This window comes from Camelus dromedarius, chromosome 28, assembly GCF_036321535.1.
Source record: "Camelus dromedarius isolate mCamDro1 chromosome 28, mCamDro1.pat, whole genome shotgun sequence".
Lineage (NCBI taxonomy): Eukaryota > Metazoa > Chordata > Mammalia > Artiodactyla > Camelidae > Camelus > Camelus dromedarius.
The window spans coordinates 25,902,861-25,930,512 of record NC_087463.1 but is presented as its reverse complement, the minus strand read 5'-3'; the positions used below and the strand labels follow the sequence as shown (position 1 = coordinate 25,930,512).

The following is a 27,652-nucleotide window of genomic DNA, read 5'->3' as shown; positions in this document are numbered from 1 at the left end:
CATCACACACACTGCACTCACAACACACACGCAGAATGGCCCCAGGGCTGAGTCCAGCTTTGCCCGCACAAGCCCCTCCCTTGGCGCCTGTCCGCAGTGGTTTCTGTTGTAGATGCCCTAAGTTGGAGAGGGCCGAGAGCCGCAGCAGCCTTGCGTGCTAGCGAGTGGTAGGCACCGGGAGAAATGCCACCGCGGAAGGTAACGCCTGGACTGTGGCGCTGCCTCTCCAGCAGAGCTGCGTCCGTGTCCTGGACGGGATCCACCTTCACTGCGGGCTTGTCGCGAGGAGGGCACGGCATGGCCTGGAGCCTGGTGGGAGAAGATGTCGCTACCCCTCCGCAGGCCACCGCGCCCTGGGTCTACGTCACCGTCAACTCAGGGGGCTCCCCCTCCCACAGCCTCCCTCCTCCTCCCCTCTGCCCCCTCCCGCCCCTTCTCCTTCAGCACCCACCCCACCCCCCATTACAGCTTTCTGGAGTCAAATGGGGATTTCTATTCCCAGACTCAACTTAGCGCAACTAACTACGGCCCACAGAGAGTAGTAGTTGGGGTGAAAAAAATGGAGTTTGAAAAAACAAAAATTAAAGTTGAACTTTTCAAGGAAAAAAGTAAAAAAACAACAGTCATTAAAAAATTGCCACACAGCAGAATCCTTGTAGTGAAGTCTTTCCAGGGGGACCCCATCTTGATTCTGGACTTAATCTGCTGATACTCCGCGTCTGAAAACCCCTGAGCACATTTATCAGGAAGTTGGGTGAAACGCACGCCCCCGGGGGTCTGTAATGCACGCGCGCCCGGGATCCCCGGAAGGATACTCGCGTGTAAATCAGGATCGAGGCTTAGCGCTCAGGTGCCCGGGTCGGCTGAAAATGCATCCCCAGCACGTAGGGATGCGTGCATGTGTGTGTAGCCGTGTGTGCGCGTAAACAGCTTCCCGTAACTGGATCTGCGGCAGCGCTGGTCCTTGGGAGGAAGGGGCGACAACGAGCCGCTGGGATCGTGATTCAGTGCTATTAGGAGAAGAATTATCTGTGTCTGAGTCATCGCGAGCCTCCAGACTTTCCCCGCAGTGTGGCAGAACTTTGTGCTGATGAGACAATAGTGGAGCGTGTGCGTTTCCTACAGGGCAGACCATTCCGGGGCTGGGGGAAGCCTCCGGCCTGCGCCCGGCCGCGGGGGCCCGGTCCTCTCCCCGCGCGGCGCAACCCCCCTAGCCCGGCAGGCGCCGGGGTCCCCGCGGGGCGGGCGCGTCTGGGGCGCGCGCGGGCGGCGCGGGGAGGGGGTCGGGCGCGTGGCGGGCCCTGCGCGCCCTCGCGCGTCCCCCGCGCCCGGGCGCAGCTGGCGCGGTCGGTCTAGTGCAGCGCTCGGCTCCGCGCCTCGGGCGCTCGGCTTCACCTTCAGAGGCGCGGGGCGTGCGCGTCCTCCTCCCCTGGCCGCCGCCTCCCCTCAAAGGTAGGGGCCGGGGTGGGGGCGCCGCGGGGCCCGCGGGGGGCGGGGGGCGCGGGGCCCGGGCCTCGACGTGTGGGGGACCCGGCGTGCGCCGCGGGGGTGGGGGGCGCCGGGGAGGGGCTCCCGGGCGCGGGGAGGGCGGCTGGCTTTCCCTGTGGGTAGTTGCTCCGCTCCGCAATTCCAGGAGAGGGAAGATGCAACTTCGGGCGGCCAGGCGAGCGCCCGGGAGGTGGTTTTTACCGCAGTGGAGGGGCGGGGTGGGGGCCGGGGTGGGAGCGCGGAGGAGGCTCCGGCTTTGTACACTTCGTCAAAGGCGACGCGGGAGGAGGGGAGCTCGGATGCGCTCTCCATCCATTAAGAGACAAAGAGCAAATTGCCTTACTTTAAAGTAAAACGCTCCGGCTAATGAAGGTGGGTGATGGGGCTGCGGGGCCCGAGGAGCTGCTTCAATTATTAAGGGTTCGGCTGATGGGATCGATGCCTGTGGGCACCGAGTACTGCTGCCTCGGGGACGTGTTTGCGGGGAGGGGCGTTGTTTTTCCTCCCCACCCCCCTGGCTGCGTGCCCGTCAGCTGGGAGCGCCTAAGTGACCCTAACATTAAAGAAGTGAGAGCCTGGAAGGGAAGTTAGGGCAGGGGTGGGGGTGGGGGAGAGGGTTCTCGCAATGACTCTGAGGAGGGGTGGAGGGGTCCGGGTGGCATGGGCTCCTCGGAGATGAGCCCAGCCTGGCGTGGTGGCGGGGGGTGGAGGTGGGGGAGGTATTGATCGCGATATATACGCGTGTATATACAAGAAAAGAGCACTTGGGGTGTGTGTTGGGGGAGGGAGGCTGGAAAAGCGCCTAATCTGCCATTTCCAGGGAGCGCTAACCTACCAAAGAGTTATGATCAGTATTCAGATTAAACCACCTCGTCAAGTTTAAAAGAAACTTTGTATGGATAAATTTGTTAAAAGCCTGCCGAGTTGGGTATTTAAAACAGCGTTTCGTGGAGGAACGTTGGTTGGTGTGCGGTGACAGTCAGTCCTGGTGGTCTGGGGAGCCGGTGGACCCCTGCTATTAGGGACCAGAGAGACGAACCTTTTACCGAAAAATGTGGGTCTGTAAGTCAGCCCCAATTATTATCAGCGTTAATAAGCTCCCGCAGCAGACCAGGATCTGAACAGGAGCTTTTGGGGTTGTGTGTCTGTATCTTACTCATTCCTCTGGGCTTATTGATAAAGAATTACTTGGTCTCCGGGTGTGCAAAGATCAATTTGCTCAGCCCTCTTTTAAAATATATTCATTCTGTGCCTTATTTAATCCAGATGCACAAAAAGCCATTTGCTGCTTCATTGTTGGTTTACATTTTTTGAAAAGGCGACTGGTGTAACCTGTGGAATTTGAAATGCAAATAAAAGCCCGTGGGAGTTGAGGCAGAACAAATCAGCATTTATAAAGTGAAAAAGATTTAATGTCTTTGAAATCATTGCGGAGGAAAAAAACTGGAGAGGGGGAGTGATTTTTCAGGGAGTGAATTGTGACGTCAGGTCTTTTTGGAAAAAATGTTATTTTTAAGGTCTGCAACCCGGGTATGTAAAGTGCTTACAGGAAAAACAGATTACAAGATTAACATCTGTTAACATGATTGTTTATCTCCAGCCAAAAATAGGTCAGTTCTTTCTTAAGGAAACACGATTGCTGGCGCATGCTTTAATAATAAAGTTAAAATAATGAGTTCATAAGTTGGGACCCGCGTTTGTTATCATCTGACCTGTGAAAAATATTTTTTAATTTCGAGATCAGTGAAAGGTCAAAGTCCCTTTTGGGTGTTGAGAACAACTCTTCACCCCGCGTCCACCCCTCCCGGATGACCCCCCCTCCTTTTTACTGAGAGCTCCCTCTCCGCCCCCACTCGGATTGCTAATTTCCCTTTTCATCCATTGTGGAAGTACAAAATATATTTAAATGGATATTGTCTGACGCCCCCCTCGTTAAAGAAGGCAAACTCGGCACAGATGGCTAACTTTCAGAGCTCTGCTGTTGTTTTACCAATAAATGAAACGGTAGGGAGGAGGGGAAAAAAAGGAAACAGCCTTGGAGAGTCTCCCTGCCCCCTGGGTGTGAGTGACGGCTCTGCCGGCCAATCGCAGCGGCTTTCTCCATCCCGGAGGTAATTTGGGGTGTGTGTACGCGCCCGCGCGCGTGCACGCGCCCATGTGTCTGCACAGTTAAGTCCCACCAACCCCGCGCATCCGCAGGCTCCTGATTTGCACAGTTGTGAGCTGTAGACGTGGACACGCTTTTATCTGAGTCTGCAGCTAGGTGGGCACGCAGCAGTCCAAATGGAGACCCACCCTCCTTCCCCGAGTGTCCTGTGAAGAACGGCCTTAAGAGGTGCTTTCGGATTCAAGCAGAAACCTGTAGAAGGGGAAGAAAAGGAGTAACGTGATTATGCTTCTCAGCAGTTGGGGAATCGAAATGTGTGGTTCCTTCCGTCTCGTTCCCACGCGGCAGGCGCGCCCTGCGCACTTGGGGTCCGAGTGCTGGAGCCCACTCGCCAGGCACTAAGCGTGGAGAGATCGAGGATAGGTGAAACTGGTGTTAACTCTGTAGAAAAAGTGAAGGACAGCATGTACCTTACAACTTCAAATTTTATTTTCTAACACTGGAAGTTGATACTTAAGTCCTTGGCAAATTCTAGAATGTTACCTGCTCGTGGTCATTGAAAGTTCTGCTGCCCACCCGACTTATGAACGCGAAGCGCTGGTCCGGGCTCCCCCGCACAATGGGCACATTCAGGGGCGGAGTGCGTCACGGCCTCCCCCACGTTCCCTCCGGGCTTCGTCTGGCACCAGTTTCCCCAGGAATATCGGTGGTGATGTGTGTGGAAGCCTGTGGACCGGGCTGGCCGTGCGGCACCGCGGTTCAGTGTTGGAGTTGTGCGGCTTCACTCCGGGATGGATGGCGATGCTGCAGGGAACGGGTTAAGCACCCTCCTTCCCCGAGAGCCTGGCAGGAGACCCCTGGGAGGGACCCCGCGCTCCGGCCTGGTCCACGCTCGGTGTGTCCGGCTGCAGGGCCGCACGGAGGTCACCCCGAGGGTCCAGAGGCGACCCCGGGCGACCTTCGTCTTTCCCCTGCAAGAGCCTAACTCGGTTACAAGGGAGTGTCCAGCCCCACGCCTCCCTCCGGGCCATTTCCGCCCCCCAAATCTGAGTACCACTCGATTCTGCTCCCCCCCCCCCCAACCGTAGGCTCGCGGATTGAGGAATGGGCAACAGGGGGAGGTGTCGCTGGATTAAATCATTCCTATTTCTGTTTCTCCCTGCGGTGCGGCGCTGGGCCCGGGGCGCCGGGGGAGGAGGGCGGAGCGGGGGCGGGGGTATTTACCTGCCCGCCCCGGGGGCGGGGGCGGCGGCCTCTCGCGGCCTGGCTTACTGGGGGAGGGCCGTGGGCGGGGCGGGCTGGGCCGAGAGGTGGGGGAGGGCCCGGCCAGCGCCCCCGCCCCCCGACGCCCGCCCCCCGCCCCCGTCATGTGGAGCGGACGTCACAAGCCTGCACTGTAACCCAAGAAGTGAAAGAGACGGGGACCCACGGCCCAACTTCGCACCGTAACAAAGGCAGGGGTCGGTGCAGGCCAGAGGGGGTCTAGTTAGTGAGCGATCGGGCTGACGGGAGGGTGCGGGGGATGGGGCTGGGGGGTGGGGCCGGCTGGGCCCGGGGCTGCGCTGGGGCGGGAGACTGGGGGGCCTGGTCCGGGAGTGAGGGCCTGGTCTGGGAGTGGGGTTCTGGCTGGGGCGGGGTTTGCGCGCGGGCGGGGAGTGGGGGCCGGGGCGGGGGTGTGCGCGGCGGGGCGGACCGAGCTCCAGGGGCCGAGGCGCGGCGGAGGCCAGGTAATTGGTTTCTATTTTAAACTTCACTTTGTCCTGGCGGAGGTGGGGCGGTGGGAAAGGCGTGGCCCCCGGGCGATTACATAAGTGTTCATACCTAATTCGGCCCCGGGTCGGGGGCAGCGCGCGGGTTTGGGCGCGAGGTGCCGGAGGGCGCCGGGCCCGGGCGTCCCCGTGCGGGGCTGCCGCGCGTGGAGTTGTGTCCTGCAGGGGGGACCTGATGCGTGTCGGCTGTGGGGAGCCAGCGTGCGCTCCGGGCTCGGGCTGGCAGCCGCGGGGTGCCCGTGGCGGGGTCCACGGGGTAACAAAGGGCAGGGCTGCGGGACCCTGGGCCGCGCACCGCGCTGACCTAACGGCAAGTCACGAAAGTCTTAATTAAACGCGCCACAGAAAGGCCTTTCCCGCATGAACCTGCCCTTAGGCCTCCCATCTTGATTAAAGATGATTAAACATTGAGGTCCACCCCGCACCCCGTGGCTGTGTGAGAAGTGCCATTAAAGGGCTGCCTGGAGGGGAAGCCGGGGTGGGGTTCTCCTAACAGGGTCGTCTCCAGATCATTTTTCGTGCCGCCCTATTAATAAGATTGCAGTATTTTGGTTTAGGAATGTAAGTGCTACTTTAAGGAACTCGGCATGCATGCTATTTGATGGGATACTTTCTACTGCCGCCAAAAAAGAGCTCATTTTATCATTTGTTTGTTCCTCCTTCACTTTCCCTTGCATTCTTTGATTGTGGCGTCAAAATAGCTGTGTTATTTATATTGACACAGACCGGCCAGAATTAAACATACCACATGCCCCTGCTGCTCATGAATCGGAGACTTTTACTCCTCTGTGTAAAATTGGAGGGTGGCCGGCGGTGCCTGGGTCTGAGGGTTGGGTGTCTGAACAAGGACAAACTTAGTTTCACAAGAGCGACTCCCAAGCTGTCCTGAATGGGCCCTGGGAGAAACTGAGCTCCGACTCCAGCGTTTTGGTCGTGGAATTGGGATTCTGGTGTCTTAAGATACAAACGCACTATGTCTGATGGCTTGGTTTTGTTAAACTTGCTAATTTGAATAGCCTGAAACATTAAGAGTGCATTAACATTCCAAAACAAGTAATAACCCCGAGGGGTGTGCAGTAAAGCTAACCGAGAGAAGTGGGAGTGTCTCTGAAATGAAACATAGTAGCCAAGGAGTGCCTTCCGTGGGTACAGGACTCAACAGTGGGAGGAGACAGGGGTTTTGCTTAGTTTTATTTCTGAAAGCTTTTGTTTGTCAGGGTCCTCTTTCCCAATGGCTTAGTGTGCTGAAACATGCTGGATCAAGAACTGCAGCTTTTGGATGTGTAACTGATGTTCGTGGCTGATGACCCGAGAGTACTTGACATCCTCAGTGTTAACGCCATTGTTATTTGTAAAGGATATTCAAAGTTGACTCATTTAGAAGTTAAAGTTTTCTTGGGACTCTGAAGTCATAGGTTTCTAACTTCATAAAATATTGTCCCAGAGACCAACACGGAGTGAATAGAATGAGAGATGTTTTTGAAAACAAGTCGGTGCTAAAATCACCTTGTCTCCACTTCCATGAATTAAACTTTAACTTCCTTTTCCTTACTTGCTCCCACGTGAAGATGTTGGAGTCTTATAGGTGGAGCATTTGATGTGGAGATTAAGTTTAGCAGCAGTTATGTGAGAAAGAAAAGGAGACTTTAAAGAATAACTCTAAGTGAGGTAAACGCTAACAGATGGTTCTCAGCCTTCCTGCCCAGGGAAGAGTGATAATGTGACCGAGGCGTCTCAGCAGGGTTTAGTCATGGGTTGTACTTGAAAAATCAGGACTCAGCTTATTGGGTGGTTGTGGATTTTTATTTATTCACTTTTTAGGCTGTGTATTGGTCTTATTCATAATTTACTAGAAGGAATCTTTTAAAGAGAACGGGAATGGCTGTAAGTCTGATGGGAGATTGTGTTCAGAGTTTCAACTGCATTATACCTTAATGGCATAGAAATAGGAAACTGAAATAGAAGGTGACTACAATCAGCAGGAAGGAGCTTGTGCAAACGTGTGTGCTTTCCTTTTATAGTATGCTCTTTTTGAATGTTCAAGACATTACACTGTTTTGGTTTTTATTCCACTTTCAACATTGGCGTTAATTATATAATTAAAAGTGGTATTTTGCTTGTAATGTAACTGGATTTCTCACTGAATAGAGCAACTCTTTTGTGCAGGGAACAGATAACTTTTTCGTTGGTGTTTGACGGCCACATTTAGCTGGAGACATCTCAGCTTCCTCAGTGGTAGGCATAAATTTAAGCAGAAGTAGTAGAAATGGCCTAAGAAGGTGGAATGTGTTTGATTAGATATCTGTGTTACACGTATTTGAACGCAGAGGCAACATTCCTTCAAGAGCAGACGTCTTACACGTCTTACGTGCGGGAGATGTTTATACATTTCAGCACTTGGATGGAATTACTCTGACACAATCCTTTCAAAAATGCATCTCTTTGCTGTTCTAACCCCTCCTCCTCAAAAGTTCTGGAGGCTGTGGGAAAAGTCCAATTAACTCTCTTCTTCCTGAATGCGGTCCCAGAGAAAGCTCGTGGGCCTGTGGGCTGTGCGGCCCTGGCCCTCCGGGGTGCTGCTTGCTCCTGTCACTGTCCTGACGCTGACCACGGAGCCAGCACCCAGCACACGGCCCAGCCTTGGCCTCCTTAGCGCTGGGCACCTCTGAACTCCTCCTCCAGAATTATTCATGTCTAAACACGGAGAGTTACTTGTGCCACTGTCTTTAGCTCCCAGACTCTTACTCTGCTGGTAGGAGACCACGTCTCCTTTGGATGTGTGTTTTCCAAGTGCATAGCGGTGTCGGTGTGGATTTGTTCTGGAGTCTGATCGGGGGTGTCTGGAACAGGTCTCCGTGCGTGGTATGGAGACAGACAGCAGGATGGAGCTTTCAGAAGGCAGATGCCAGCTCTCAGATAGCAGGATGGAGCAGCTGGGCTGTGGAATGCAGGTATGCCTCCTTGTCCGCCATTCAGTTGGCCCTGGAGTTCGGGTACCAGCAGTGATTCCACTCTTGTTCTGCGTTGGGCCTGGAACTTGGTGGTGGCATGAGTCACACCGGGGGTTGTGGCCCTGCTCTCCCTCCTGTCTTCCCCTTGGGACTGTTACCCCCACCCTTTTCCATCCAACAGCTAACAGTATGTTGGCAGCAGCCTGTTAAGGGTTTGAATGTGCCTGTGGGCCACACGAGTGACAGCATTTTTCAGGTTCAAGCCTTGGCCTCGGTTCTCTCTGGATCCAGGAGCAGCTAAGTTTGGGTGGGGGAGGTAGGCCGTTTCTCTTTGATGGAGGGGTGACCTCTGCCCTGAGTGAATTGAGACCCCCCCCACCTCTCTCACCAGAGCGAGGGGGAGTGATTTATGGTGGGGCGCTTCATCCTTGGCTTCGAGCTCTGAATATCTGACGGTTTTAAGAAATATTGGCAAATTGTCACAGGCTCGTTTGAAGAAAGGAATCACATCAAATGTTTCTTTATACAGAAGTTATTAATACAATTAACTTATGGGAAGAAGAAAAACTTTCACTATACGTTCAGAATGTCTCATCCAATTCTTTAAAGAGCATTTTTATTTTAAAATTAGTTTTCTCCAGGAGAAGACTATTTTAGGGTTGTCACTTAATTAGCCGCAAGGACACATATATGCAGGTGGTGTGCCTGCTCGGCTCGCATTTGGAATTTATACTGTCTGCTAAGGTATATCGAGTATATTTTGGATGGACTGGTAAAAATGAGCAGTTGCAACTGTCTGTTTCGTGTGTTCTTTATCCCTTGCATCTGGCTACATGTGATTTGAACAGCTGAAGCTTTTCTTTGCAGAGCTGGAGCTGGCTGTCGTATTTACGTCCAGAATGAAGGGTTTTCCAGCGCCATACACTGGAATTGTAAAGAAGTGCAATTTGTGGCTTTCCACGTTCCTTAAAAGTAGTTTTCCAAAAAGGATCTGGCCTTTAGTCTCCAGTTCAAATGCTACTAAAAATTACAGAGCACAAGTAATTAGAGATGCAGTGATTTTTAGAACCCAAACATGTGAATGTACGTGCAAGAGGGTGAGTACAGCACCACCCCAAGTGCAGAAAAAAGAGATCGAAAAGGCAGCTGCATCAGGGGAGGTATGTTCACTGCGTGTCTCACGTGTGTGTTCCTTCCGGGCAATTTCCTTTCTGGGTCTTCTTCCTGTTTTGTTGCTGATGTTTTGTGGTCAGGAATTGAATCGAGTCGTCACGTTCTGAAAATTTACTTTAGGAGAAATGCGTTACTTGTGACTGTGACGTTCAGACACTTCCTCAGTGGAGTATTGAAAGGGTGACAAGATACTAAGATTTTTTCCTTTTTTTTCAAGACGAAAGTAATCGGGCGTTTTATTCCTTCAGAAACAGGTAGACGTGTCTCTCGCTGTCCCTGACCCCCGGGGAACTGCTCTTGTCAGCTCGGCCTTCCCCGTGCAGCTGTCCTGGTGTTTTTTTTGCTCATTTAGGGGATGGTGAGCGTAGGCCAACATGTGGTGTTAGCTTTCAGAACATAGTTGAAGGGAGATTCTGAAAAATTGAGGTTGTCTGTTGAAACTCTGATTTTATTCTTAGCCACCAAGAATTTTTAAAAAGCCCTTTTTTCCCCAGCGTAACGGCCTCCCTTGAAAAGCCCTCTCCTCTTCAACTTTTTCCACGAAAAGTAAAGGGTCGTTGTGGACAAATTTTTGCTCTTTGTTTCGGAAAAGGGTGCACGTGTCTGTGTTTGCCATATGGCACTGTTTAACCCGCGTCGCTCAGGCTGACCCGGGCAGCGTGAGGCACTGAGTCCTTTCAGCATTCCAGAATGTTCTTTGAAAGTCAGGCTGGTGAGGGGCGTGTGCAGAGTTGTGTGGGGACACCAGCTCTGTCCTCTGTGGCCTCTCCTTCTGCTGACATTCAAGAGCCATGAGCAGGTGTCACTTTTTTTTTTTTTCCCTGAAATCACTTTTGAGGGGCATAGTTTGAAATGAAATGTTGGCTGATGGTGTTAATCCAGGGAAACAGCCCAACGTGAGTGGTTCGAACTCAGGCTGTTTGCAAACAGGCTGAGGTTTAGGCTGTAAGAAAGGGCTTGCGTTGTTCAGTGCCTGAATGTTCTGGTGACTAACCTATAGCTAAAAGATACATATCTTTTTCCCTTAAAGAATTAGTTGTTTTTTTTTTTTTAAGTGGATGGATCGACCAGTGAGCAGAAGGGTGATCCCATTCTGTGGTTTAAACTTTCGTATTGCTCCCCTGGAATTATCTGGAGGCAGAACTGTGATGTTTTCACTTTAGAATTTGTTTTGTTTACACGCGTAGGAATTTTTGCGTAGACGTGTATTTCATCACAAGGGTGGCTGCTTACAGCCACGTCTCAGGAAGGTATTGGTGTGACCATCACCGAAGATTCTGCCTCTGTTTTTAAGGCCCCGTGTGGCCGTGGCATTGCCCACCAGGGCGAATGTGTCTCCGGATACTCTGTCCTGCTGGGTTTGTCTCATTAGCGTTCATCATACTGTTCTTCTTGTTTTAAAGAAGGAAGTAAAGGAGTTTATACACACTGATGAGTCTTGCCAGTAAAGCACAGGTGGGCGCCCGCGGCGGGGGGGGCGGCGCTGTGCAGAGACTCGGCGCGGTGTGAGTGGGGGCTGCTCTGGGGGACACATACTTCACACTGGCCTCGTCAGTGACCCGGAGAGAAGATTTTCGGTGCCAGTTTGAAAAAATACCATCCTTCACGTTGATCATCACCGTCCCACCAGACTCAGATTCATCACACCGAAGCTTTCCGTGTCCTCAGTGTGACCATTAGCACAATGACGATAATTTGTTCCTTTGAGTCACACCGAGTGTAATTTGAATTAGTGCTGTTGTGATGAGTACAGCTCAGCCCACGTGCTCCAGTGGCTTCCTTATTTCAAAAATCGCTTTTGACTTTTTAAAACAGGAGGCCAGGAAGGCGATCTCAGGCCTAACACCAACCTAAAAAGCGTAACTGTGAGTAAATAACTGAATTCCTCATGTGAAAACACTTGCCCTAGCAACGTAAACTTGGGACAGTTCTGTAGAGTCATGGGATTAGTGGTTTAGTGGTTGGATTAAAATTGGCCTCAGTAAATTACCCTGGTGACAGAAAGGCAGAATCTGTTAATGGTTTTACAGGAAGATTGGCTTATCAGTTATTTTCTGGGTTGATGAAAGATTATGGGCTGCTTAAAATTTGAACTTTAGAGAGGAAGGTTAATTTTCCTAATAGCCACACATTTTAAAGTGTCTGTAGGGACTGGTTAAAAAGAAAAGTTACTGCTCTTAGAATTTGGGATTTTATGTACATGTGGGAGTAGATTTATGATCCATGTTTGTTCCCGTACAAATGTTCGGGGGGCTGTTTAGAGGATGCATTTCAGCCAGTCATTAAATTAGGCCTTCCCAGTGTCCATGGAAATAGTAGACCATTCTGGGAAGTGCATTAGATCTTTGGGGCCAAAAAGGCACCATTTGGCTGCTCACTGAGCTGCACCTTCCTGGCCTGAGCAGGTTAATGTGGTTCCTGCTCCAGAGTGTGGTTTTCCTGTCTGTCAGGAGTTTTAAATTGATTCCACAGAAAGGCTGCGAAGAAAAACACTTTTGTTCGTGATTATTTACTTTTCTTTGTGTTTCTGTGATTCCTATTTGGACTTGTTCAAAAAGGTTAATGTTGAGAGTTGTTATGCATGTTACGGCAGGTGACTGAGAGATGGTCTGGGGGTGAGCCCTGACATTTCACAGGTGCTGAGATGCGGAGGGCATCAGGGGTTCAGCCGCAGCCGCTGCGGTGGAGCAGGCTCAGACCCAGGTTTTGTGACGCGCAGACCAGGCCCTTCCCAGCACGCCGTGCTGAGCGCACAGAACCCGGTGAGGTCGCGGCCCGGTTTCGGGACGAGCGAGCCGAGAAGGTGCGCTGTCGACGGGGCTCTGCGAGCTTCGCAGAGCGCGGCCCCACCAGGTGCCGGGCTACTTGGGGCAGAAGTATCGGGCCCCACTTCAGTTTCACTTTCTGACCTTTAGCTCGATCTCCAGAGAGAAGAAAAAATATTGACTAGGTTTTTGCATCTCTCGGCGGGGCTGTCCTGTTCTTGTGAGGACCAGACGGGCTGTCCTCCTGAAAGGTGACTGTGGTGTCAGAGCACTCAGACCAGGAGGGAAAGGGGAGCCTGTCACCCAAGACCTGGCAGCTGTTGGCACCTGCTCCCAGCTCAGCGCGGGGCCAGGGTGCAGGTTAAGGTTAAGGGTAACATCCCCCTAAGGGCACTTTTATAAGAGAGCAAGTCTAAGAGGCGAAGTCCTAGAAGAAAAAAGCCACCGTGATATTGCGGGGAAAGGGGTGCTTGAAGCCCATTGGTGGCTGTGATGGACCCTCAGGTTTTCATGGGCATCCTGTCTGAAGCCACAGCAGAGGGGAAGGGCGCGCTCCGGTGGAGAGCAGGGCATGTGTCCTGCGAGGCTCTCAGCGCGATAGGGCAGGTGCTGCTGAGGCCCAGAGGGCCTGGGGATTGAGTAGGAGCTGCTGACCGGGTGGGTCAGGGAGGAGGCCCAGATGGGGACCGGGCCAGGTGGGCACCTTGCCCTCCACATATCTCTGGTGCAGGGCAACAAGATGGCAACGAAGAGGAAAGAAGTGAGGGAGAGGAGCAATCTGAGCACAGTGTGACCACCCTTCCGTTTTTCCTCTCTGATGGCAGTTCCGACGTGTGACCACACACAGCATCCCCAGGGACTGGCCGGCCGGGTCCTGTTCTGCTCCTGGACACTGTATGGAATCTGGGAGGTCCGTCCCCTCCGCCTGCTCCGGTGAATTTGGGAGCTGGGCCAGGGCGCCGTGAATTTTCCTTCATTGCCCATGAGCCACTTAGAAAACCTGTCTCCTTTACGTCTCCCATGTGGGCAGACACCGCCAGCCTTCTAGCGGTTAAGAGGAGAAATCAGTGAACTGAGACTCAAATTTAGAATCTGCTTTCCCTTTTCCAAAGAAGATAGTAGTGCTGAGTGCTTTTTCATGATTTACCTGAAACCATGTCCTAGGGAGCTGGCTGCCTTTCTGGAAGTTTCTCAAACTGTGTCATGACCAGTGAAAGTAAAAGTTGCAAAGATTTATTTAATCGGTGCATGGACATCATCCTGAATGCCCTCGTGTGAGAATTTCTGCAGGCTTGTTGGAGAATCTGGAAATTTGAACTCTATTCCTCGTATGTTGGTAGGAAGAGTTTGCTGGTTTGACCTCGTTGCATTCCATAAAGGGTATGAGGTGCACCTGAGGTCAGACATTAAATATAGAGTAAAACATAAGTAAAAGTGGGGAACAAGGAAATGGAATGATAGTCACGACCGGGGAAGACAGGACTGCACACCCCAGATGTTGTGTGCTCTCGGTGGGTATCCTGGGACCCACGGTGAGAGTCTCAGCTTTCCAGCAGCTAAAACAAAGGGCGAGACAGGGCCACTGATTTGTCGAGTCAGTGGTAAGGGCAGAGCCCACCAGTTCTCCTGGGGAAGACGAGCCTTCCTCAGCCCGTAGCCCTAAGGCAAACCTGCCGCGCTGGTTTGCGTGTTGGGCCTTTTCTGCGCGTTTTTATGTGGACAGTCTTCAGCACTCTGAAGGCGGATCTGCAGTGCTTCCCAAAGCTGGTTCCTCGAAGCTGCTCTGACCCCAGGGGCCCAAGGACATCAGGACACAATGTCCTGCACTGAGAGCTGTTACTTGAACCACCGTGACAATGTGATCCCAGCTTTATGGTTTCCCACTGTGTATCAGAAGTTTAATTTTTGTCACCAGTGGCTTCTTACAGACTTGAACCAGGTTCGGCGCTTGCCTGAGTAACCAGCCCCCCGGGAAGCAGCTGGGAGGCGCCCTGTGGAGGCTCACTTCCCGCCCGCAGGCGGCCGTTCTGGGTGTGTGGCTTAGTACCCATCACGGTTACGAGGCAAGAAGTCATTTTAGCCCCGTTCCCCCCGGAGGACACGGAGACCCTCACAGTTAGGGACCTTGGGTGCTCTGGGTAGACCGTCCTCTGGGCGGTCACCTTGGGTCTCTGCGCTTCCTCCTGCTGGTGAGGTCACAGGGAGTTTGTTGGGTCTTGGTCCGAGCCGTCTGGAATTGTCACTGGAGAGATGGAGACAATGCTGTGGAAGACCAGTGTCCCTCCTCCTGGCCGCCTCGCCCTTTCTGGGTGGCGGGAGTTACTGGCGGGCCCCCCAGGAGGAGCGGGAGCCTGTGTCCAGGGTCCCCGGAGCTGGGACTGGCTACCTGAGCCTTTCGGGCCCAAGCCTGTATATGGCGTGCTCACTCTGAAGCCGAGCGAAGGTTTTGAGTAATCCATCAGGAGGGAGAAGTTTGGAGGGTGGTCTGAGGATTTGAAGCGTCCAGCCGTCCAGCCAGCTGGGGGCTGTCGGGGGGCCCGGCCTGCCCTGGGCTCTCTGGCCCTCTGTTCCCCTCCCGCCTCGGCTGCCTCTTCTCCAGGTTGGCTTAGGGAGTTTGTGCAGAGCCTCAGAGGGGCCTGAGCTCGGGAGACCGGGGCCTCTCTTGGCAGACCTCTAGGGCGGGGTCGGCAGGCTTGCTCTTTAAAGGGCTGGATAGCAAGTATTTTGGGCTTTGTGGGCTGAAATGTCTCGGTGGGAGCCTGTCCACTCTGCCTGGTCACAGTTACAGAAGTAGCCACAGACAACACGCCAGCGAGTAAATAAGCTTTATTTGTGGACAACGAAACTTGACTTCCATAGAATTTCACGAGTCACAAAATACCATTCTCCCTTTGATTTTTCTTCCCAGGCACTTAAGAATGTAAAAACCCATCTCAGCTCACAAGCCGCACAGGCGTTGGGCAGGCTGCACTTGGCCCTGGGGCCCTGGGCTGTGGGATGCTGACCCTCACCCTGGGGACAGTGTTGCCTGGGAAATAGAATGCTTCTGTCATTTTAGGAGCTTCTAGTGAGCCTGTGAAACAAGGTTAAAGACATGGGTAAAATGAATGTTCATAGTGTGTTTCATTTAACCCGATACATCCAAAATGTTACTTGAAGATGTAAAAATGACACACAAATTACTACTGAGATGGCCCTTGCTCTTTGTTTCACACGAAGTCTTTGAGATCTAGCGTGTGTTTTCCACGTAGGGCTCAACCCGATTTGGCCTCGGCCCATTGGGCTACCATGGAGGATGGGGCAGGTGTGGCCTTGAGATATGGGCACCTTTCACTGTCATCCCTGACCCAGGACTGAAGTTGAGTCCAGAGTCTCCACTCCCTAAGTCCAGCTGGTTTTAGACAAGTACTAAGGGGAGACATGATACTTTGGAAATACCTGCATTGAATACTAGCCGGGAAAAAAGTTCTTTCTCACCACTCTCAGGATCCAGGCTGGGAGCCAGGGTTGGCAGCAGTGGGGCACTGGACACTGAAGGGTGTGCTGGGTGGCCGGGAGGCTGGGGCCTGACCCCAAGAGTGTCTGCCTCTCCTTGAGGCCCTGGGAGATTGGCCTTGCACGCTCCGAACCACGAGCCGTCCTGTCTTGGTGTCTTCCTGGGTTCCCTGCAGCCAAGCCCCCACCTGGGATGTAGCATCCAGTAACTCATGTGGAGGGAGGGATGGCAGTGTGGCTTCCCATCCAGCACCCAGTGGTGGTCACTGCTGGCCGGTGTGGAGCCTGTGTGCCTTGACTTGTTCATCTGTGAAATGGGGAGAGACGCCAGCCTTCCCCCGGGGCCAGGGTTGCGCGGGGCGCAGTGCATCGGGGAGAGAGGAGTGGAAAGCAGGCTGGATTCCAGGGAAAGGCCACTCACCCAAGAACTTCAGAAAGCAGAGGGAAGGTCGTGGTGGTTCTAGTTTATTCAGTCTCATCCAGTGGTAATTTTACAGCCAGCATGTAAACATAGACATTTTACATCCAGCTTAGAAACGGATTTGGTTCTTACTATTTTTTGCACATTAAAAAAAAAATCCTCTGTTTATTTGACAAAAGAGTTGTGGCCTAATTCAGTTAGGTAGATGTTTCTGCTGAGCGTATTAAGCCCTAAACCTGTTTTTATCATAATTGGCCACGTTTTTGTTTACCTCCCAGTAGAAAAAGCAGATTTACAAAATATAGATACTGTTAACTTTGCTTGAGGGCTTGAGGTATACCTGGAGTGAAAAGCGCTGGCAGGGTTAATTTATTACTTTGTACATTGTTGCTGTAAAGGCCGGGCACCAGCAGCACGCCCTCCGTGCTGAGAACTGGAGTGTTTTTCTGAGATGATGTCTGCTCGGCTCCTCCCCCACATTCTCCACGGACGGACTTGTTACTGTCTCGTCCACTCCCAGGTCCTGGAGATGTGAAATACAGCTGTTGGACGAGCACTGAGTACACTTTGAGCTCTTGTATCAGAGCTCGTGGAAGTGCTGACGTTGGGGGTTTTCGCTTCGGAGGGCCCCGTGGAAAGGCAGAAGCTCCTTTTTCTTGGAATAGGTCTGGAACCAATGGATTTCATCAGGCTTTTGAAAGTAGGTCATTTACATATAATAATAAGACTAAAAATGAAGATTTCCTCCCTGCAAATGGGTAACAATAATGGTTCAGAAAAGCTGTTTCTCAGAGGGAAGTATAGTCAGTAACTCAAAGCAAATGAACCCCCTAAATTTAAGAGGATGCTTCTTTTGAGGAGATGAGGGTTAAACGCAGTGGAATGAATTTTTGTTCTCTTACGTCAGTTGTGGTTTTTGAGCATGATTCGTATGTTGTTCTGGTGCTGCAGGGAATTACAGCGAGGGGCACAGAGGCCCTGTCCTCACGGACCTCACAGCAGGCCATTTCGGGAGTGCTGGCGAGGCTGCTTTGGGGTGGGTTGGCAGCCAGGCGGAAGGACATTTACAAGTGTAAAATTGCAGGAGAATCACGTTGTGTCAGTGTACTTATTACCTGCCACAGGTAGGCACAAAAACCTGCCATTTTCAGAGCCCGTGCAAAGCTAGTCTTTATCCCCAGGTGTCTCAAGACGGCTGTTCTATTTGGTGGTTCAGTTTTGTCACATTTTCAAGGTGAGACCTAGTTAAATTGCTTCCTCATTCTGGGGCTTCCCTGCTCTTCATGCCTGTAAATGCAGGTGCAGGTCGCAAGTTTATTATTTAGACTGAGGGTCAAGTTCCATGTCTTGCCCTGTCAGTCACTGAAATGCTGCTTTTGATAATTAAATGGTGTTGAAACAGACTAGGATTCTGTTTACTCTCGAGTGTGGAACCACAGTACCGTGTTCAGAAAACTTATCAGACATTTTTTTTTTTAAAATAAGATCGACTATCTTTCAGGTGGAATAACAAAGTCCAAATCTACATGGTTCAACTCTGATAAAAAGTGCTGTTTATCTTTCTTCTGTTTCAGCAGCTCAGCAGAACAGTGCCTTGGACAAGTGTGTTAGTTTAGGCAAAGGGATATTTCTTTAAAGGAGAAATGAGAACTTTCAGTGTTTGGAGCACCATTTTCCTAGCGTGTGGATCTGAAATTCTTTGGGGAGTTTTGCAAATTCACATGCGTCTCAACGAGTTAGGTTTCACAAGCAGGCCCTGATCTAGGAAGTGATTGACGGCCCCAGAGCCGGTCACCCCGTGCTGGCCGTGCATCTGGGTGGGGGGGGGGCTTAGGAGCTTAGGTGGATTCTGTGCAGTCATGCGAGATTTATGGGTATTCATTTGCCTCAGGATCTGCTAGTCAGATGGGACGTCAGCATCACAATAAATTAAAGGGTTCTGATGAAAACATCCCTTTCTTTGGCAAACCGTGACTGCTTTTGGAAGTTAGTGGAAAACAGAGGACTGCCGGCTTCCATTTAATCACTCAGGGCTGAACTTCTTTCCTGTTCATTTAAAAGTCGCTTTGTTTAATTCGCTTTAAGATGTCTGAAGTTGGAGCTACGAATTTGAGCTCTGTCCTATTTTTAATTGAGCGGAGTTGTAGCGGCCAAGCCCAGCGGGCTGCCTCTCCCTTTCTCCTGTAACTTTGTTTCTTCTGAAGAGTCCCACTTGCTGGCAGGGCAGCGAGTTGATCTGAATGTCCCTATCCCAGGAAGTTGATATGAAGCTACGCATTTTAATTACCAAACCAGAAGTGAACATGGGCAGCTGGTACCCGAGGTCTAACGCTGTGTTTCTCTTGTGGGAGGGGTTGAAGATAGACATGGTACTTCACCTGGAAGATGTACTCAGAAATGTTCACAAATGAGTTACATAGCAGGTAGTAGGGCTTGTACTCAGCATGGGTAAGGTACTTGGTTCGATCCCCAGCACCTCTAATTAAAAAAAAAAAAAAGCAAAAAAAAAAAAAAAAGCTGCAGAGAAGTTCACAAAATGGTCCTAAGACACAGGCGGTAGGGATGGTGTTAATACATGAATTGATTTTCAACCACATATTTGAGCAATTTAATTATAGCCAAATGCTTAGGGTGATGTTCCCCTTGTGTCAATTAAATGGTTTCTTTTCAGGTAATTATACAAAATGCATAGTTCATAGATGGCAGAGACTCTGTCATCTTTGCCATCAAGTTATGTACAATCCAAAGAGGAAACTGCATTTGGAGGAAAAGGAACGTGTGTGACATTTCACAACACGGATGCCGTTTTGTTTTATGCATGCTGCTGTTTGCTGAGTGCCTTCTGGGCGCCAGTGACAGCACTGGGCATTTAAATACACGAGCTTAATGAATGTGCTTAGATTTTTAACATATGTGTATAAACTTTAAACATTCAAGTAGGGCCTTGTTGTGTGAGTTTCCCTGCAGCTTCGTAACGTAACCTCACCGCTGACTCTTTTGAAGGGATGTGTGCAGTGTGGATGTTCGTACACCCGCTCTGTGATTTTCCAAGGACCCAGTGTGCCCACTCTGTGGGAGCGGCCGGCCTCGCCAGCTGGTTGTCGGCCCCAGGAAGCCGCTCCGTACTCGTGCCCATGGGGGCATTTGTGTCACTACCAGTTCCCAGTGTGCAGTGAGCTTCTCCGATACACAGTTCTGTGCACTTGTGGGGATTTTTTTGGCAGAAAGGGGGCATTTTCAAGGATTGATATTGCCGATTTTCCCAACAGGATGTCAAAACGCGCCCCCCCCCACCCCCGCAGCAGTCAGGGACCTGTGGTTTCCTCTTGGTCAGCACTCGGTGTTATCAGCCTTTCAGTCTTGGGTAACTTGATAGGGAAAATTCCTCATTGTACTTTAAACATTTAAAGCTACGTTGCGATGCTGAGTACGTCTGAAGTTTGCCGGCTCTTTTATTTCTACTGTGAACCACCTGTTCATTGACTCGGTCAGTTTTTCCACTGAGTTCTTCATGATTTGTTGCTTTGTAAGAACATTTTGTTTATCAGGACAAAATGCTTGTGGTTGCGGTTGCTTGTTGCACATACCTTTTTGTTTATCTCTTTTATATCTTTCACTTCATGTAAGTTCTTTCGGCTCCAGAAACATTCAAGTAGCCTACATCTAAGTTACTGTTTCTCAAAAGACGTGTGGCTGTGGCTGATCTTTGTGCTCTCGAGGGGATGGCGTGTGTAACAGTTTGACTTCTGATATGATGATTGCTCGGGTTACTTTATCTGTCGATTCCCGGATAAATTGTGGACATTCATATTTTACTAGACAATCAGTCATTTCTTTCAACATTATGGCATTTGTTAAGGTAGAGTTTTGAAAACCATTGTATTTTCTTCACTTTCCTCTTGGTAGTCGGTAGACCTCATCTCCACTAGCCCCTCCATCATCGTCATCATTATTACATTGTTATTATTATTATTTGATTAGCCAGCTCATCATTTTTCTCATTCATTGGGGTTATCAGAGCCAGTTACTGATTTACTTAACAGTTTTACTGTTTTTTTTCTCCCTGATTTATGATTCCCTTTTCAAATGCAAGGGTTTTAATTCTCTTTTTGGTTACTTTTCGATTTGAATGTTTCACGTATATATTTTCTTTATTTTTAACCACTGCAGCTGGTTATACTTTTAGCTTTCTGTGTGTCCCATAGATTTTGACACTGAGGAGTTTCGGGGGAGTTTTGCGGTTGCCCTATGGTCTCCTCCTGGCCCGGGAGTGGTTGGGGGAGCTGAACGTTTTCCCAATGGCTGACCTCATGTCGGGGGGTCCTGCTCCCACTTGTTAATTGCGGGTGTCCTGCACTGCACCGCAGAGCTCAGGAGACCCGCGCTGTCCTGACCTGTGGGCTGTCCAAGCCCAGCTCTGGGCAGGGCTCCCTGGGGGCTGCCGTGTACTGGGTTGTGTACTTGTGTAGCAGACAAGCCCTACTTCTTAATTCCAGTCTCCTACTATTGTTTTTGCCCCTTTAATCTGCCAGGCTTAAGAGAGATTTGTTAATTCTCCCACATCCAAGTTCTCTTGGCTTGATCTCCCCAGGTACTCACGGGGGTGTTTATGTGTTTTGTTTATGTTATTTGACTTAAACTTGTAGGACAGTTTTATTCTTTGTGATTTTTAAATTTTACTCTTAACAATTATCGCATGACTTGTGCAATTTAATGCCTTTTCAAACCATATTTTAAACTTTTAGTGATTTTTTATTTTCACTTTTGTTTTTGTTGGCATTTTTTTCTGGTATATTTTATCCATGTGTCCAACTTTTCTGCGTTTCTTGGTTTTGGGTGCCTTTTGTAGGGCAAATAGTTGGATTTAGTTTTTGCTTCTGTCATTGCGTCTTTTAATAAATAAGTTTATTCCATTTATATTTCTGTGGTAACAGATTTATTAGGTCTTCTTTCCTAATCAAAAAAATTATGTTATTTTTGCTTTCTTCCTTTAAAAAAAACTTGGTTTTCTGATCATTGGTCTATGAATTATGTTCCTTGCCTTTAATCCTTGAAATCAGAAGGTAGGTAGAAAGTCCAGTGTTTTCAGTTCTCCTAGTGGTTATATTTATAACTTTTGCTTAAACCTCTGTTTCTCAATCTATCGAGTTCAGTCACAATATAATTGGACTTCCTCTTGAGGAAGAGTGAAGAAATGAGAGCTTTTGTTACCTTCCTCTGCTTTCTCAACCTCTCACCTCTCCCCTCTCCCCACGTGGGGCTGTAAGTCCTTTTTTGGGTGTCGTTTTAGTCTGCTATTGTTAATTGATGAACTTTACGTTACCTGTAGTCTGTTGTGAGAAACGCAGCAATGGCGAGTTTCCATATAGACCAGTTACTTCGACTTGATTCTACTTACACTCGCGTCTTTGGGTATCGCGTTTAGTGGTTGTTACCAGGTTTTTTTCATTTTTACTTTTTCTGCCTGTGAGTTCTTTGAGTCATTTTTTGTTTGACTGGATTGCATTTCTGAATGGATTGTAAAGGATGGTGCCAGTGAGGACAAGTGTCCTGGGGGAGCTAGTTCCCTGAGCCGGAGAGGATGCTGGCGGCGAATCCAGCAGGGGGCAACGATCAGAGCTTTGAGGTGTGCGTGGGGGCACGCGTGTGTGCGTGTGCGTGTGTGTGTGAGGGTGGCAGGTGCTCTGAGAGGTCATTGGGGCAAATCGTCACAGCTCTGCTAGTGACCTTGAGGGCCCTGGTCTCTGTCTGAAAGGCAGCCGGGCATTCTGAGGGCTCTCACCAGTGGTGAGGGGATGAGTTCTGGGTGACCCTTCAGTGGTCTGCAGTGGGGGCTCACCAGCCGGGGACTGGATAGGGGACCACTTAAGGAGGATGGCGCTTCAGGCCAGACCAGTGGTGGTGAGATGGTTCTCCCAGGACCTGGAACTTCTCGAGGGACCCGAGAGTGACACTGGAGAGTGGCATCCAGGGATGTGGAGATGTACTGGCTGGGGTGGGAGATGGAGGGAGGTGCAGAATGGTGTCAGGTTCCTGCGATGGGGCTGCTGGACAGCGGTGCCCTCACCAGGCAGGTGGTCCTGTCCAGGAGGAGGCCAGAGGCTCGGCGCGGACATGGGGGTGAGGGGCCTGGGCCTCCTGTTCGGGCCCGGGAGAGGCTGCATCGAGACGGGGCCTGTGGTCCAGCGTCCTGAGACTGGTGGTGTCACCTGCGCTGGCCGGGACCTCGTGCCCAGTTAGATCATACAATTCTAGGTGGCCACTGAATGTTCTGGGAAGAGGGCTGACCACTCCTGCGTGGAATATTTTGACAGTGATGGCCTGGGTCTCCTAGGTCCCAGAAACTCTTGGTTCCCCTGCACTCCCACCCCGCCGAATTGGGCGCGTTACAGCCTGCCCGTTACTAAGCCCTCACTCCACACGTGGGCACATGAGGGCCAGAGAAGTGCCGAGGCCACGCACCCCGTTACAGAGGAGGGGGTGGGACCCAGGAAAGCTCCCTGCGTGGAGCTTGCCTCTGTCCCTTGCCAGGTGGCAGAGTGGGTGCAGGCCGCTCTCTCCTTTCCTGCCAGGACACTGGGGGCAGAGGATGCCTTCCACCTGAGCCCAGGGGGTTGAGGGCTGGATGACTGTCATAGCCTCTGAACTGACGGTACATTGTGCATACTTGTAAAATGATTCTTTAAAAGTTCTTAACAGCAATAGTGTTTTTGTCTGTTTCTGATTTCTTCTGGCTGACAGAGTGGTGAGAGTTACTGTAGGCCCTGTCTTTGGTGTGGGTAGGATAAAACCTCTGAAAGTTGTCTTTTAATTAATCAACTTACAAAAATTCTTTCAAGAAAATTACTTAGAAAGGAAAAAACAGTATAAAAGGACTTAAAAAAATCAAGTTTATTGAACTTTATGGAAACATTCTCCAGGATAGGGTAGGCCTTGAGGTATGTGGGGTTTGTATAAAATCATAGATCAGAAGTTCTTAATGTGAATTAAGTCAGAACTTTAGTGCTTTTGGCCAAGGAGGGCTGTAGCATATTTGTAACCAAAAAATGAAATGGATTAAAATTCTCAGAATGAACCGGAACAAAACAGAATAGGAATTTCCAGTCAGGAAGAAGCGGGGCACTCCACAGCCGATTGGTAAAAGGGCCCCTAGGGTCATAGCACCAGTGTCAATTAAATGCTGCATCTGAAGTATCCTGAACTTGGACGCTCTCAAGCAGTTAGTGCAAACGGAGTCACTGTTAAAGCATGTTTGTGTTGGATGGAAATAGACCCTCGATAGAACTCTGCTTTCTGTGCTCGAATTAGAATTGTGTTCTTCAAACTTTTGATTTGTTCTGGAGCTAAGTTAAAATTGAGGGAGGAGAAAAGAGAAAACTTTGTTGGTAAGTTTCTGGCCCAGGGAACCCCTAGTAGAGAACCTGACCTGTAACAGAGAAATTCACAAATAGGCTGCTCCAAATTCGGCACATGAAAATTGGCTGCCTCGCCTAGAAAAAAGATTTTAAACCGTTGGTGGATTCTACTGATGACTTCCGACATCTGGAGGTCTGATTCTCATTCAGGGTAATACTTTTTCTAGAGTAACATATTTCTTGTCTTTTGAACAATCGTTATTGACATGATGCCTGTAAATACTATTCATTTATATTTTGGGTTATGATTTTTAAGAGAGTACAATATGAAAGCATTTTTAGTGATTTTAAACCTTTAAAACCTATGTGTTTTTGTTCTGTTTTGTTTTGTTTTGTATTTTTCATTGTGGTAAAATATACATAAGGTAAAATTTGCCCTTTTAACAATTTTGAAATGTGCAGTTCACGGCCTACATTGGTTTTTAATTAATGAATTTTACTTGAGAGGAACATGAGCCAACTCTGCCTGATTTTTTGAGCACAGTGTGGTTTACCCTTTGAGATTCCAGGGCTGGAGAAGAAAAGAAGACGAAACTCAAAAACGAAGTCTCTGTTTAATCCCAACATTAAACTATATTTTTAAAAATGTTAGAGTTTCTGGTCAGGACACGAAAGTTACCAAAATCCCTTTTGTCTAAAAAGTGGATCACCTCTGTTGGCCTAATGCAGTAATTTTATTTAATTTCTTCTTACATTGAAAGAAAGCATTTTTACCCTAAATGCAGTAGTGGAAACTCTTACCAGGTTTCTGGTTATTTCAGTGCAGAAGGGAAAATATGTAACCTGGAATTATGAGGACGTTCTTGTAACTGTCCACTCTGCACAACACATGCATTCACAGATCTGTGCTAAACTTACTTTTAAAAAGCCCGCTATGTATAAAGAGGTAATGAGTGCTGCTTTCTTAGTAATCTAAAAACAGGGCAGCAGATCCTTAATAATAATAAGTTTGGGGGTCATTTCGGGCTGGTGACCTCACTGTGCTGCACGGTTTAGTAGTTTTACGTTTTGCCGGGAGGAGGCACAACCTCTCCCAGTGGAGGGGACTGGAGCACACCCTGCCTGACCTGAGCAGCACACCCTGACTTGACTTGCTGGGTATTTATATTCAGGCATACAGAGCTACACACACGGAAACACTGTAACTTCATTTAAGAAAAACTGTTCAAAGTGGGATAGTTAATAGCCCAGTGGTAGAGCGGTGCTTAGCATGCGCGAGGTCCTGGGCTCAATCCCCAGTCCCTCCATTAAACAAAAAGAAAAACTGTTCAAGAAGGAACTTGAAATGTCTTTAAACCAATACAGGAGGTTGGAGACCGGGAAGCACCCTTTCAGTCCTTGTTTTTAGCAGTGTTATGCTTTGATGGCTCGAGACCTTTATGGTTGGAGAGACATATAAAATGTGCAGGGCTGGTAAATGTGGTCATGTTCCCCAGGCCCCCCTTTGAGGACCAAACCAGATCGTTAACAGGGGAGGGTGGGTCAGCGTTTCCATTTATTCCCCTCAAGTGAGAGCCTGTGTTGCATATATAGCCAGTGTGGTGGTTTTTCCTACTAAGTGAATGTGGGCCTGCCCCCGTCACAAACTTTGGGCACTGCTAGTCTCAGTTTGGGTATCTCTGATTTCGGCTAAATGAACACACTTCTGTGAAAGCAGGAAGCAGAGACTAGATTGCCTATTTCTTGACCTTTCTGGTCCATCAGAACAACTCACCTTGTCACACCTGCTCCAGGAGACCTTCTCTTCCAGGTGCGTCTGTGTGTCTGAAAGGCTACCTGGTCCTCCGTGGGGGCACTGAGGCATCTGTGTGCAGGTGGGCGTGGGCTGGACTGTGTTGACGGCCATCCCAGAACTACTCTAGGTCTTGCCTCATTCTCCAGGCACAGGTCTGGAATAGGCTCCACTTCCTCCTGGGAAGGCTGTCCGGCAGGACAGAGGGAGGTAGAAATGACCAGTCACGGTCAGCAGCACTCTGATACCTTTTACTTTTCACGTGGCTGCCTTGAGGGGCTGTGACGCACTGGTTCTCTTACCCCTGGAGATGCATTTCCCTGGTAACAGAAAGATCAGGAATTGAATGTACTTACAGTTTGAACATGTCTGCAAATGCAGGAAGTTACCAAACTTCTGCTTTGAAAATGAGGCTGCCCAAGCACATTGCAAAAGATTTTTGAGGTTCAGACTGTCCATCGATCGGATGTGTCATGTCTTTCTCAAGACTGCAGTCAGAAGTAGCTACACCTGGACCAGGGCTTGGCTTCACAGCTCTCCTGAGCCACGTTGTCACCTGCAGCCCCGCAGGAAGACCGGCCACTCTGCACCCGGGGCGCTTAGAATCTGGCTGGGCAGGGAGAGCCTGTGGGAGACGTTTGCTTTTGCCTAAATTGTGTGTCAGGAGACTCGGTGCCTCCCTGCCCGAGGTTCCAGGCAGTGGTCCACGGGACCCAGGGTTGCCTCTGACAGGTTCTACTTTCTGGATGCCTGGGCCTCGCCTCTGAGCCTCCACTGGGCTTGAACCTTGAACCGGCTTCTGGGTTGAGTTTCTCCTCGGAAATCCAGGCCAAGGCCCCTGCCTGGTCCGCCCAGTGCCCATGTTTGCTGCGGGGCCCATGGGATTGGCCCCTTTGGTCTCCTTCTTGGCGCCAGGGGACTTTGTAACCCATGAGTCTTTGTGTCTCTGACGTGAGATGCTCCTGGCTGCAGGGGTCTCACACGCTGCTCCGCGGAGGCAGGTCTGTAGCGTGGTTGGCTGTGCCACACCAGGGGCGCTCATACCCTCCTTTGCTCTGAGGGGCCTGTATCTTCTCCTTCTCATACGCTGTCCCTCTCTATTCTCTCTGTAATTTTGTTTAATTAATTTTTTTGCAGATAAACAGCGTTTTATTTAAATGAGACAGCTTTTGTAAAAGTGTACACTCTCTAATAAAATGTTCCATTTTGATTTTAACGGGTGATTAAATGGTTTTCTGCCCAGCATGCAATGCAATGTTTTTATTTTGAAGTTTGGGATAATTCTAGAGTTGCCGGCACCCCCTTCACCTGGCTCCCCCGATGTGACATCTAGGAGCTTCAGTGCTGTTGTCAGGCTGGTAGGAACAGCGTTGGTGCATCACTGGTGACTGGACTCGGGACCCTGTTGGGCTCGACGGTCCCCGCGAGTGTCCCTTTCTGCCCCCGCCGAGATGCCACGCGGCATCTGGCTGCTCCCGCGCCCCAGCCTCCCCCAGGCTGTGGCGGTGCCTCGATCCTCTGTTTTTCTCTGCCTTGTTACTTCCGAGGAGGTCCAGTCAGGTGTCTGGTAGTTTGTGCCTCAGTCTGGGTTTCTCTGCTTGGTTCCTCTTGGGCTGAGGGTTTTGGAAGGAAGGCCACAGAGGGGGAGGCTCCACCGTTACATCACTTCGGGGGTCGGGTAGTCTTTTAACACTTGTGCTTGGCGGCCTTTCCGGCTCTGCTTCCCCTGTCTTTTACTTGGCGGCCTTTCCGGCTCTGCTTCCCCTGTCTTTTACTTGGCGGCCTTTCCGGCTCTGCTTCCCCTGTCTTTTACTTGGCGGCCTTTCCGGCTCTGCTTCCCCTGTCTTTTATTGCTTAATGAGTCTACAAATCAAGGTGCAAATTGCCGGTTGCCAAGGCACTGGCTGCCCTGAGGCCCAACCCTCTACTGCACGTCCGCCCGAGTCGGGAGCTTTCCTCCTGCGGGTCACGGGAAATCGCGCCATCAGAGCCTCCCGTGGACGTGGACTGGCTCCTGTGGCCCAAGGGAAACAGTAAACAGAGGTTTTAGAAGACCTTCTCCTTTGCGTTTCCTTGACCAAAGAATCGCAGCTGAAGGGTAAAATCTGTTTCTTCCTCCTGTTTGCCCGCGGAGTCGGGGCAGGACGTTGTCTCTGAGGACACGTGACTCTGAAAGGGTCAGTCAACGAAAGCTGTCAGGAAAACGTTCGTGCTTATTTTTAAAAACTCCCAACGTCGAAGACAAGGCGTCCAGCAGGGAATCGGTGTGAGATAAGTTAAAACCTCCGGGCACTTGGAGAGCCCAGTCCTGCTGGGGCCGCCCCGCCCTGGTCCTG

The 27,652-nt window shown here is 50.3% G+C and overlaps 1 protein-coding gene across 4 annotated transcripts in view; it reads left to right on the top strand.

The window, feature by feature from the left end:
* The first annotated feature begins 813 nt into the window (after positions 1–813).
* Positions 814–27,652, top strand: part of ZNF516 (zinc finger protein 516) — a 97,212-nt gene continuing 70,373 nt past the window's right edge. Inside the window, exon 1 of one of the 4 annotated variants that reach the window (XM_064480446.1) lies at positions 814–850. The gene's annotated coding sequence lies outside the window, so the exon portion shown is untranslated. Of the gene's footprint in view, positions 851–1,365; positions 1,453–1,761; positions 1,861–4,981; positions 5,056–27,652 lie in introns of those variants that run through there. The other 3 variants (XM_064480444.1, XM_064480445.1, XM_064480443.1) reach the window with 3 other exon arrangements.